Here is a 12,512-nt window from a genome sequence, read left to right on the forward strand (position 1 = left end):
TCATTGGCAATGCTGATTGAAAACGGGGTGACTCTTACTGACGGGAGTGGACCTCTGTCTGGCGGATGGTACCCCTCCTCGAGCTGTCTGGACATGGTCATCCAGAAGAAGCAGAAGTGTGTGCTGGCTCAGATGTCTGCGCTGTCCAGTCTCTGATGCTAGGACCTTCTCACAGGGAGGTCAGAGAACCACAGCAGCTTCCCACATGGAGGAGATGACTGGAAAAGCATGACCCATCCAAAGATAGATACACAATGAAGTTCACTTTTTGAGATAAAATTTGTAACTCTAGTGTTTCAATGAAATCTATTCCTGTTTGAGGATCGTGGGATATCTTTTAAAATAACAAAACCCTTCTAAGTCCAACTCTAGCCAGTGTGTAAATTCAGTGCATTTTAGGAGATACTATAAATGTTCTGTTGCTAAAATGGCGGCCAATGTAATGAAAAAGCAGAGCTGCATCAATGGGAAGCAGGGATGGGCTGGATTCCGACACAATTCCGAGAACCAACTTGGACAACAGCAACAAAACTTACACGTACTGGTCTTACTTTATATTGTGGATTCAAAACAGAAGAGATTCTACCTCTACAAAGTGAAGGCAGGGGGCTATGTTTTATTTCTTTTCGACTTTATGAGGTGCATCATAAAATCTTAAGACCTTCAGAAGAGAAAATTATTGAAAGTTACCTCTGTTGTCTTATTTAAATAAGGCTTTGTGGTCAAATGTTCCAGGTCAGAGGGAACCATCAGAGTTCTGTTGAGACAAATCCATAGCGTATCCCAACAGGGCTTCTAGTTCAGAGTTTCTTATGTGGGAATTAGGACTATTGCCAGCAGTTTCCAAGATACTGGATTTTAAAAGATGTCACAATTAACGTGTGGAAAAAACATATTGGCTTGAAGTTTCTATTGTTGGAAGATACCGGCTAAAACATTAAAAAGTGGAACTTTTGAGATGAGAGCCATCTGATGGTTGCAGTTCAGTTTTCCAGCTCCTGCCCATCCTCTTTATCGATGCTTGGGTAGTTTGGTTGGTTGGACTCAGCGGATGGAAGGTCCAATAATGGATATTCCTGGATCATTCTGTTCCCAATAATTGAGACCTGACTATTTCAGATGACCTAACTTCTGAGAGTGATGAACTGGATATAGGACTTGGGATGTGATAGAGACCAAAGAAAAACTTAGGAGGCAATCCTGTTCAAAGTATTTACAAAAATAAAGCCAATCAAAGGTGCCTCTTCTATGACTCTTTTAGTTCTTGGTCTTCGAACCAAAGAGAAGAATGACACTTCCTGTTTGGAAGGCTGGAGTGTTGAGGAGGAGTTTTCATAAACCACTATGTTTAAGGTTAAATTTTAATGCTATTTGGGTAGTGAATTTCATGCTGTTTTAAACATTGGAGAAACTTCTGTAGGAAATGAGATTTAAAAATGAAAGGAAGAGAGGAAGAGATTGTTTTGACTTACAGAAAACTGTTTTCAGGGTTAATCGATGTTACTGCTTTTAAATAGGTTTTTAAAGAACAGGCTGGCTAACTGGTAGAACCTAAAACATCAAATGGGGAGACTTTGTGCTTGATCACTAGAGACTGAGCTGTCCCAGGATGCCGACCCTGTTGTGTAACTCTTGTCACCATCTCATTAGCTTTTAGAGCCCACAGAAGCACAACCACATTTATCGAGTCTTGGGAAAGTTTTTGTTTAATGTAGGCTAACTTTTCAGTAAATAGAAATGATGATCAAAGTTTGCTGGTTAATTAGCCATTTTAAGCATAGTCATTGCCTGAAATATGTTTTTCCTTTCCACACAGTGTATTTTTTCTCTCACCATTAAACAATATTCTAATTTGAGTTGCCACTTCAGCAATAGGTGTCAGGTTATGCAGTGAGAATAAGACAGCTCTCTGTAGTAATCCATCCGATTGCAAACTCACCCGAGTGCTTCGCGTCCCCTCCCTAATCTTGATGAGCATTTCTAGGTAATATTAAGAGCTAAACATGTGAGTTCCTTACAGAGCTTAAAAGCTATGTGTCTCAGTATAATAAATCTCTAGGTGAATTCTTGGCGGTGATGCATACGTTTCATGTGTGCCGTGATTATCTCCAGTCATAATTATTTAATACACACGGTATGTGTAACATTTATCTTCCCAAGGGAAAAATGATGTGGCATAATTCTAGCAGATTATTTATGTTGTTTCTGCTTATAATGTTTGGTAAAAAATGCTGTGTATCTGTCTTTGAAACCCCTTCTGTTCTATTTTTAAATGGCTGTATGAAAATAAAGAAACAAAGCAGAGTAAGTAATCTTGTTTCTGCATGTTTCCTCTTATAAATTACTGTGAATTCCTAATGTTCATTGAATTGATCTGCGGATGGGAACTGGCTGATGGTGAGGGTGTCCCCCTAACTGTTTGATGAGCAGTTCAGTAATGTTACCTGTTCTATAAATTTGTGCGAAGATTTGAAAGTTTCATTCGCCGTTGGAGACTGGGAAAATTTGTGTTCTTATTATCAAATATTGAATAACTAAATTTCAGAAAAATAACTTATGGAATAAGTTAAAAAATTTAAAAACATTTCTTCCTTTTGTGTGTTTGAAAACTAGACTGCAGGCTAGTAATTTCTTGCCTTTTTAGATAATTTCATCTGTGTTCTGGCAGTACTAAGTGTTTATCTGTCAGGGGTCCTTCTCCATGATGGTCTTAAATTCTAATGTGCTCATTCATTGTGTTGAACCAAAAGAATACATTAAATGTCTAAAACAATATGAAAGAAGAAGAAAACCACTCAGTTAATACAGTGAAAATTAAAGCTATGTATTTATTCCCAGTGGAATCCTGAGACTTATTGATAAAATGAGTATTGGTAATTGCTCTGATCTGCAAAGTATTTATTTTTCTTCTTTGTACAAAAATGTATTCATCTGGTATACTCAGCGTTTTAGTGAGTAATATAAAGTGTTAACTTCAAAATTTAAAACAATTTTTCATAATTACTTTACTATCAATATATGTTGAAAATTCAGTAGGTTCTAGAGGTATAGAACAAGTAATTTATTTATGGTATTTTTTTCTAATTTCATTTTATCATAAATATATATTTTACATTAAAACGTGCTTATAGTGTAAGGCATTGAAAAACAAAGGAGTACAAAGTAGAAAATATATCTCCTGTAATTCTACAATATCAGATGTTTACTACAATATGTTAATATTTTGGGGTGTGTCATTTGTTCTTTCCATGCCTGTGATTATATTTTTTAATAGCTATATTGGTTTAAAATACCTTGGATGTACAGTGATTTATTTAATGCATCTCTTGTGTATAGTTAAGGGTGTTGTTATGAATTTTTGATAGAACTGTTATCAGTGATTTCCCTCTCAACGTCCATGTTCTTAGATTCTCACTGAGATCTTGTCCACATGTTTCTCTCTGTTGACAAGTGCTTTCCAGCAATGGTGGTGTTTGGCCCATCCCATGAGTTTAAGGGGCCTCAGGCCACTTTGAAAGCTCTACTCCTGGAGTGCCTGTTACCTTCTGTCTCTCACCTCATCCCTTTAGGTTGGGGCAGTTGGGATTTTGGTCAGAGATGAGCCAGTTGTGGAAACGTGGCCTTGATTCAGTAACAGGAGATCACATTGTAAAGATCACATTGCGAGATGGGCTACACATAAGTTACTCTTCAAAAAAAAAATTATTTATGTATTCCGGCTGTGCCGGGTCTTAGCTGCCACATGCGGGATCTTTAGTTGTGGCATGTAGACTTATTAGTTGTGGCGTGGGAACTCTTAGTTGCGGCACGCATGCGGGAAATAGTTCCCCGACCAGGGATTGAACCCAGGCCCCCTGCATTGGGAGCTCGAGTCTTACGCACTGGACCACCATGGAAGTCCCTAAGTTATTCTTTAGTCAAGCAATTAATAAAAATTTGAACTGATGAAAGAGGACTCCAGTGGTTGTCTGAAATTCACACCCTGCCTATTTTTTGAGGAGGGTAGCGTCAACGCATACGGGGCTTTCTACGTGTGATAGAAGACTGAAATTACATCCTGAGGGAAGCTGTCCATTTCCACAAAGCTTATGTGAGTTACTGAGTGGATGAACTTGTACTATGGGAGCAGAAAGGGAGGGACACACTCCTTGCATGCTGTGGGTAATAGTGGTTAACAGTAAACTTTGGCTTCACACGGCTTTGTAGAGTCTCGGTTTAGTGCTTAATATGACTGAGTCAGAGCTGCTCCAGTGTAATGAGAATACCAGTTGCTACATCATGAAATCATCATAAGGGTTAAATGAGCTAAGTCGCTGTCGCTCAGCACAGGACGTCTTAACACTCTAGCTGGTCTTTGTTCTTGTCACCTGCAGATTAGGGCAGTGCTTTGCCAACTTGACTTTGGATTAGACTTGCCTGGAGGGTTTGGGAAAATAGATTTCTAGCCCCCAGTAAGTCTGGGTGGGGCCTGAGTATTTGCATTTCTACTGAGTTCCCACGTGGTGATGATGCTCCTGGCCAGGGGTACCTCTGGGTTAGGGCATTATAAGGGCAGGTATTATTTTGAGCCAATAAATGATATAACTTTTTCTTTTTGGCCACCTGCATGGATAACATTTAAATCACTTCAAACTTATCATCTAGTCTCATTTTTTGGTAAGTGGTCAAATCTGAATTGTTTTGGATTATTGTAGAAATTTAAAGCTAGAATTACATAGTTATTTTAGAGCTAGAATGATGTAGAATTTTGAGGATTTTGATAGCCTTTAAGTTTATACATAATATATGAGTATGTAATCTTATATGAGTATATAATATTGGCTTAATTTTAATGAAAGTGGTTTAAGAAAAGTCATTTTCTTTGATACAGACTCTGTATATGTTTCTGATGGATCTGGTTCATTAAAACATGGGATTTTTTTTCAGAATATAAAAATAGATGCAGAATTTAAAACAATATTAGACTGTGAGCTTAAATTATTTTTCTTTTTTTTTTTACTTGTGAAAAATCTGCAGGGACTAGGCTCCTTTTCACGGCATTATTTCTACCAGATGTTTAAAACAACTGGAATCGTCTTGAGTATTGTCATGAGTTGCCATTGATTGGCCATCATCTGTGAGAATGAAGCTTCACTCATGTAATTTTCTTGATGAGTGCAAGACAGGGGCAGGCACTGAGTGTACAGTGTTGACACACTTAATTTAGTACTCCTTCTGCAAAGCTATTACATTGACTATTAATTGGTCTTCTGATAAAATTTCTGCTTAATGCAAATGATGAAAAAAAATGCACCCTTGGTTACTAGCTGCTGCTTCTGAAATAATTCTCATGCCCTGAGATCTCATTAGTGACAGCAAGCACATCCACTTTTCTTTTGAACGTAATTAGATTTCTTTTAAATATAATGATGAAAATATATTAGACTGTGATAAAAAAATCTTTTAAGCAAAATCCTTGACTTAGAACTTTACAGTTTGTTGTAGTTCTGTTGCTTCGTCTCTTTCTTAGCAGTTTGAAAAGCAAAGAGGAGCTTGTCTGCGTTCAATCCTTCATCAGGCTGTGCTTTTCCATGGCAGTGCCTCTGTCAGCAGGCGCGAAACTTAGCAGTTTCAAACCAAAAACACTCCAACTTGCATTGTGGTTTGAAAAGCACAAGCGGTGAATAGGAAGTAGGTTTCTGCTTGTGTTTTCCTGGCTTGGTCTTGTCTCTCCTTTATTTTTCTCTTTCTCGTTCTCCCTTTCTCACCATCTTCTGTTTTAGGATTTTTTAGTCAACTCTAGTAACTTACTCTGGTTGTTTCTGATGATATGAGAGCTGTCTTATTGTTAAAGTTCTTGTGTGAAAAGTTGTGAAGTTTAAACCAAAAAAAAGCAAAACCTGAAACCAGTGGCTTCTTCACAACGTGTAGAGCATAGGAATTTATTACTTTCTGGTAAAGGATTTACAAATTATGAGACTGTCCTGCCTTGCTCTATCTTTTTATTCATTTGTCACAAAATCCTTTATTCTCTTTCAGTTTCACAACTCTCTGCAGTGAGCATCCGTCATTTTTAAAAAAAATTTATCTATTTATTTATTTACTTTTGGCTGTGTTGGGTCTGTTTCTGTGTGAGGGCCTTCTCTAGTTGTGGCGAGTGGGGGCCACCCTTCATCGTAGTGCACGGGCCTCTCACTGTCGCGACCTCTCTTGTTGCGGAGCACAAGCTCCAGACGCTCAGGCTCAGTAGTTGTGGCTCACGGGCCTAGTTGCTCCGCGTCATGTGGGACCTTCCCAGACTAGGGCTCGAACCCGTGTCCCCTGCATTGGCAGGCAGATTCTCAACCACTGCACCACCAGGGAAGCCCCGTCATTTTTATTGTAGGAAAAAAAATTGGAACCAAGTTTTAACTGTGTCCATTGAGAGGCTACGGTTACATTTACTTCTTTTTTTTTTTTTTAATAAATTTATTTATTTATTTTTGGCTGCGTTGGGTCTTTGTTGCCGTGCACGGGCTTTCTCTAGTTGTGGTGAGCGGGGGCTACTGTTCCTTGTGGTACGTAGGCTTCTCATTGCGGTGGCTTCTCTCGTTGCGGAGCATGGGCTCTAGGCACGCAGGCTTCAGTAATTGTGGCTGGTGGGCTCAGTAGTTGTGGCTCGCAGGCTCTAGAGCACAGGCTCAGTAGTTGTGGCACATGGGTTTAGTTGCTCCGTGGCATGTGGAATCTTCCCAGACCAGGGCTCGAACCCGTGTCCCCTACATTGGCAGACGGATTCTTAATCACTGTGCCACCAGGGAAGCCCTACATTTACTTCTTAAGTATTAGCAGATTCCGCTTACAGCAATGCATACGTGGGCCCTGTAGGAGTGACCGTCAGATGGCGTGAACTACAAGGTCAGTTAATGGTCTTGAAACTTGTGGCTGTCTCCAGTGTTGGCACTGGAGACATTTGGGGCTGGATTGTTTGTTCTTGGTTGTGTGGGACTGTCCTGAGCGTTGTAGGAGGTTTAGCGGATTTCCCTGACCTGTACCAGCTAGTGTCAATACCACCCTCCCCCAGTTGTGACAACCAGAAGTGTCTCCACACCAGCCAATGTCCCTGGGACAAACACTCTAGAGGAGGAGGTGCATTTGACTTGGTGGCCCAGTGAACAAATATGTAAATCTGTAAACAGCCTTCCTACTTAAAATATACATTGATATTTTCTATTCTTTTCTGTTCCATTTCATTCATTTCATACCACTTTATTTAAATTTATTATTATTATTATTATTTGGCTGTGAGGCGTGAGGGACTTTTCATTTTTTGGGGTTTTTTTTTCCTAACATCTTTATTAGAGTATAATTGCTTTACATTGCTGTGTCAGTTTCTGCTGTATAATGAAGTGAATCAGCTATACATAAACATATAACCCCATATCTCCTTCCTCTTGTGTCTCCCTCCCACCCTCCCTATCCCACCCCTCCAGGTAGTCACAGAACACCAAGCTGATCTCCTTGTGCTATGCGGCTGCTTCCCACTAGCTATCTGTTTTTCATTTGGTAGTGTATATATGTCCATGCCACTCTCTCACTTTGTCCCAGCTTACCCTTCCCCCTCCCCATGTTCTCAAGTCCATTCTCTATGTCTTTATTCCTAGCCTGCCCCTAGGCTGTTCAAACCTTTTTTTTTTAGATTCCATATAAATGTGTTAGCATTCGGTATTTGTTTTTCTCTTTCTGACTTACTTCACTCTATATGAAAGACTCTAGGACCATCAACCTCACTACAAATAATTCAATTTCGTTTCTTTTTATGGCTGAGTAATATTCCATTGTATATATGTGCCACATCTTCTTTATCCATTCATCTGTCGATGGACACTTAGGTTGCTTCCACGTCCTGGTAAATGTAAACAGTGCTGCAATGAACATTGTGGTACATGTCTCTTTTTGAATTATGGTTTTCTCAGGATATATGCCCAATAGTGGGATTGCTGGGTCGTATGGTAGTTCTATTTTTAATTTTTTAAGGAACCTCCATACTGTTCTCCACAGTGGCTGTATCAATTTACATTCCCACCAACAGTGCAGGAGTGTTCCCTTTTCTCCACACCCTCTCCAGCATTTATTGTCTGTAGGTTTTTTCATCATGGCCATTCTAACCAGTGTGAGGTGATCCCTCATTGTAGTTTTGATTTGCATTTCTCTAATGATTAGTGATGCTGAGCATCCTTTCATGTGTTTGTTGGCAATCTGTATATCTTCCTTGGAGAAATGTCTATTTAGGTCTTCTGCCCGTTTTTGGATTGCGTTGTTTGTTTTTTTGATATTGAGCTGCATGAGCTGCTTGCATATTTGGAGATTAATCCTTTGTTGCTTCATTTGCAAATATTTTCTCCCATTCTGAGGGTTGTCTTTTCATCTCGTTTATGGCTTCCTTTGCTGTGCAAAAGCTTTTAAGTTTCATTAGGTCCCATTTGTTTATTTTTGTTTTTATTTCCATTTCTCCAGGAGGTGGGTCAAAAAGGATCTTGCTGTGATTTATGTCATAGAGTATTCTGCCTATGATTTCCTCTAAGAGTTTTAGAGTATCTGGCCTTATGTTTAGGTCTTTAATTCATTTTGAGTTTATTTTTGTGTATGGTGTTAGGGAGTGTTCTAATTTCATTCTTTTACATGTACCTCTCCAATTTTCCCAGCACCACTTATTGAAGAGGCTCTCTTTTCTTCATTGTATATCCTTGCCTCCTTTGTCATAGATTAGTTGACCATATGTGTGTGGGTTTATCTCTGAGCTTTCTGTCCTGTTCCATTGATCTGTATTTCTGTTTTTGTGCCAGTACCATCCTGTCTTGATTAATGTAGCTTTGTAGTATAGTCTGAAGTCCGGGAGCCTTATTCCTCCAGCTCCATTTTTCTTTCTCAAGATTGCTTTGGCTCTTCGGGGTGTTTTGTGTTTCCACACAAATTGTGAAATTTTTTGTTCTAGTTCTGTGAAAATGCCATTGGTCATTTGATAGGAATTGCACTGAATCTGTAGATTGCTTTGGGTAGTATAGTCATTTTCACAATGTTGATTCTTCCAATCCAAGAACATGGTATATCTCTCCATCTGTTTGTATCATCTTTAATTTCTTTCATCAGTGTCTTATAATTTTCTGCATACAGGTCTTTTGTCTCCTTCAGTAGGTTTATTCCTAGGTATTTTATTCTTTTTGTTGCAGTGGTAAATGGGAGTGTTTCCTTAATTTCTCTTTCAGATTTTTCATCATTAGTGTATAGGAATGCAAGAGATTTCTGTGCATTAATTTTGTATCCTGCTACTTTACCAAATTCATTGAATAGATCTAGTAGTTTTCTGGTAGCGTCTTTTGGATTCTCTATGTATAGTGTCATGTCATCTGCAAACAGTGACAGCTTTACTTCTTCTTTGCCCATTTGGGTTCCTTTTACTCGTTTTTCTTCTTTGATTACTGTGGCTAAAACTTCCAAAACTATGTTGAATAATATTGGTGAGAGTGGAAAACCTTGTCTTGTTTCTGATCTTAGAGGAAATGCTTTCAGATTTTCACCACTGAGAATGATGTTGGCTGTGGGTTTGTCATATAAGGTCTTTATTATGTTGAGGTAAGTTCCCTCTGTGCCTACTTTATGGAGGGTTTTTATCATAAATGGGTGTTGAATTTTGTCAGAAACTTTTTCTGCATCTATTGAGATGATCATATGGTTTTTCTTCTTCAGTTTGTGAATATGGTTTACATTGATTGATTTGTGTATACTGAAGAATCCTTGCACTCCTGGGATAAACCCCACTTGATCATGGTGTATGATCCTTTTAATGTGCTGTTGGATTCTGTTTGCTAGTATTCTGTTGAGGATTTTTGCATCTATGTTCATCAGTGATATTGGCCTGTAGTTTTCTTCCTTTGTGACATCGTTGTCTGGTTTTGGTATCAGGGTGATGGTGGCCTCGTAGAATGAGTTTGGGAGTGTTCCTCCCTCTGCTGTATTTTGGAAGAGTTTGAGAAGAATAGGTGATAGCTCTTCTCTAAATGTTTGATAGAAGTCGCCTGTGAAGCCATCTGGTCCTGGGCTTTTGTTTGTTGGAAGATTTTTAATCACAGTTTCAATTTCAGTGCTTGTGATTGGTCTGTTTATATATTCTATTTCTTCCTGGTTCAGTCTTGGAAGGTTGTGCTTTTCTAAGAATTTGTCCATTTCTTCCAGGTTGTCCATTTTATTGGCATAGAGTTGCTTGTAGTAATCTCTCATGATCCTTTGTATTTCTGCAGTGTCATTGTTACTTTTTTTTCTTTTCTAATTCTATTGATTTGAGTCTTCTCCCTTTTTTTCTTGATGAGTCTGGCTAATGGTTTATCAATTTTGTTAATCTTCTCAAAGAACCAGCTTTTACTTTTTTTGTTTTTTTGTTTGTTTTTGTTTTTTGTGGTATGCGGTCCTGTCACTGCTGTGGCCTCTCCCATTGCGGAGCAAAGGCTCTGGACGCGCAGGCTCAGCGGCCATGGCTCACGGGCCAGCCGCTCTGCGGCACGTGGGATCCTCCTGGACTGGGGCACAAACCCGTGTCCCCTGCATCAGCAGGCGGACTCTCAACCACTGCGCCACCAGGGAAGCCCCCCAGCTTTTACTTTTATTGAGCTTTGCTATCGTTTCCTTCATTTCTTTTTCATTTATTTCTGATCTAATCTTTATGATTTCTTTCCTTCTGCTAAATTTGGGGTTTTTTTGTTCTTCTTTCTCTAATTGTTTTAGGTATAAGGTTAGGTTGTTTGAGTTGTGTCTTGTTTCTTGAGGTAGGATTGTATTGCCATAAACTTCCATCTTAGAACTGCTTTTGCTGCATCCCATAGGTTTTGGGTTGTTGTGTTTTCATTGTCATTTGTTTCTAGGTATTTTTTGATTTCCTCTTTGATTTCTTCAGTGATCTCTTGGTTATTTAGTAGTGTGTTGTTTAGTCTCCATTTGTTTGTGTTTTTCTTTTCCGGTACACGGGCCTCTCACTGTTCTGGCCTCTCCCGTTGCAGAGCACAGGCTCCGGATGCGCGCCCAGAGGCCATGGCTCACGGGCCCAGCCGCTCCGCGGCATGTGGGATCTTCCCAGACTGGGGCATGAACCCGCGTCCCCTGCATCGGCAGGTGGACTCTCAACCACTGCACCACCAGAGAAGCCCTGTTTGTGTTTTTTACAGATTTTTTCCTGTAATTGATATCTAGTCTCATAGCATTGTGGTCGGAAAAGATACTTGATATGATTTCAATTTTCTTAAATTTACCAGGGCTTGATTTGTCACCCAAGGTATGATGTATCCTGGAGAATGTTCCATGAGCACTTGAGAAGAAAGTGTATTCTGTTGTTTTTGGATGGAATGTCCTATAAATATCAATTAAGTACATCTTATTTAATGTATCATGTAAAGCTTGTGTTTCCTTATTTATTTTCGTTTTGGTTGATCTGTCCATTTGTGAAAGTGGGGTGCTAAAATCCCCTATTATGATTGTGTTACTGTCAATTTCCCCTTTTATAGCTGTTAGCATTTGCCTTATGTATTGAGGTGCTCCTATGTTGGGTGCATAAATATTTACAATTGTTATATCTTCTTCTTCTTGGGTTGATTTCTTTTTTCTCTTTTTTTTTTTTTTTTTTTTGTAGTATGTGGGCCTCTCACTGTTGTGGCGTCTCCTGTTGCGGAGCACAGGCTCCGGACGTGCAGGCTTAGTGGCCATGGCTCACGGGCTCAGCCGCTCCACGGCATGTGGGATCTTCCTGGACCGGGGCACGAACCTGTGTCCCCCGCATCGGCAGGTGGACTCTCAACCACTGCGCCACGAGGGAAACCCTGATTTCTTGATCATTATGTAGTATCCTTCTTTGTCTCTTGTAACAGTCTTTGTTTTAAAGTCTATTTTGTCTGAGATGAGAATTGCTTCTCCAGCTTTCTTTTGATTTCCATTTGTATGGAATATCTTTTTCCATCCCCTAACTTTCAGTCTGTATGTGTCCCTAGGTCTGAAGTGGGTCTCTTGTAGACAGCATATATATGGGTCTTGTTTTTGTATGCATTCAGCCAGTCTATGTCTTTTGGTTGGAGCATTTAATCCATTTAAATTTAAGGTAGTTATCGATATGTATGTTCCTTTTACCATTTTCTTAACTGTTTTGGGTTTGTTATTGTAGGTGTTTTCCTTCTCTTGTGTTTCCTGCCTAAAGCTGGTTTGGTGGAGCTGAATTCTCTTAGCTTTTGCTTGTCTGTAAAAGTTTTAATTTCTCTGTCGCATCTGAATGAGATCCTTGCTGGGTCGAGTAATCATGGTGGTAGGTTTTTCCCTTTCATCACTTTAAATATGTCTTGCCACTCCTTTCTGGCTTGCAGAGTTTCTGCTGAAAGGTCAGCTGTTAACCTTATGGGGATTCATATTTGTTATTTTTCCCTTGCTGCTTTTAATATTTTGTATTTGTATTTAATTTTTGATAGTTTGATTAATGTGTATCCTGGCGTGTTTCTCCTTGGATTTATCCAGTATGGGAC

The 12,512-nt window shown here is 39.3% G+C and overlaps 1 protein-coding gene across 13 annotated transcripts in view; it reads left to right on the top strand.

The window, feature by feature from the left end:
• The window catches only part of PARD3 (par-3 family cell polarity regulator), a 638,153-nt gene that overhangs the window by 218,454 nt on the left and 407,187 nt on the right, over positions 1–12,512 (top strand). The gene's annotated exons all lie outside the window — the stretch shown is intronic.

Source organism: Grampus griseus (genome assembly GCF_964374135.1).
Source record: "Grampus griseus genome assembly, chromosome: 2".
Classification (NCBI taxonomy): Eukaryota; Metazoa; Chordata; class Mammalia; order Artiodactyla; family Delphinidae; genus Grampus; species Grampus griseus.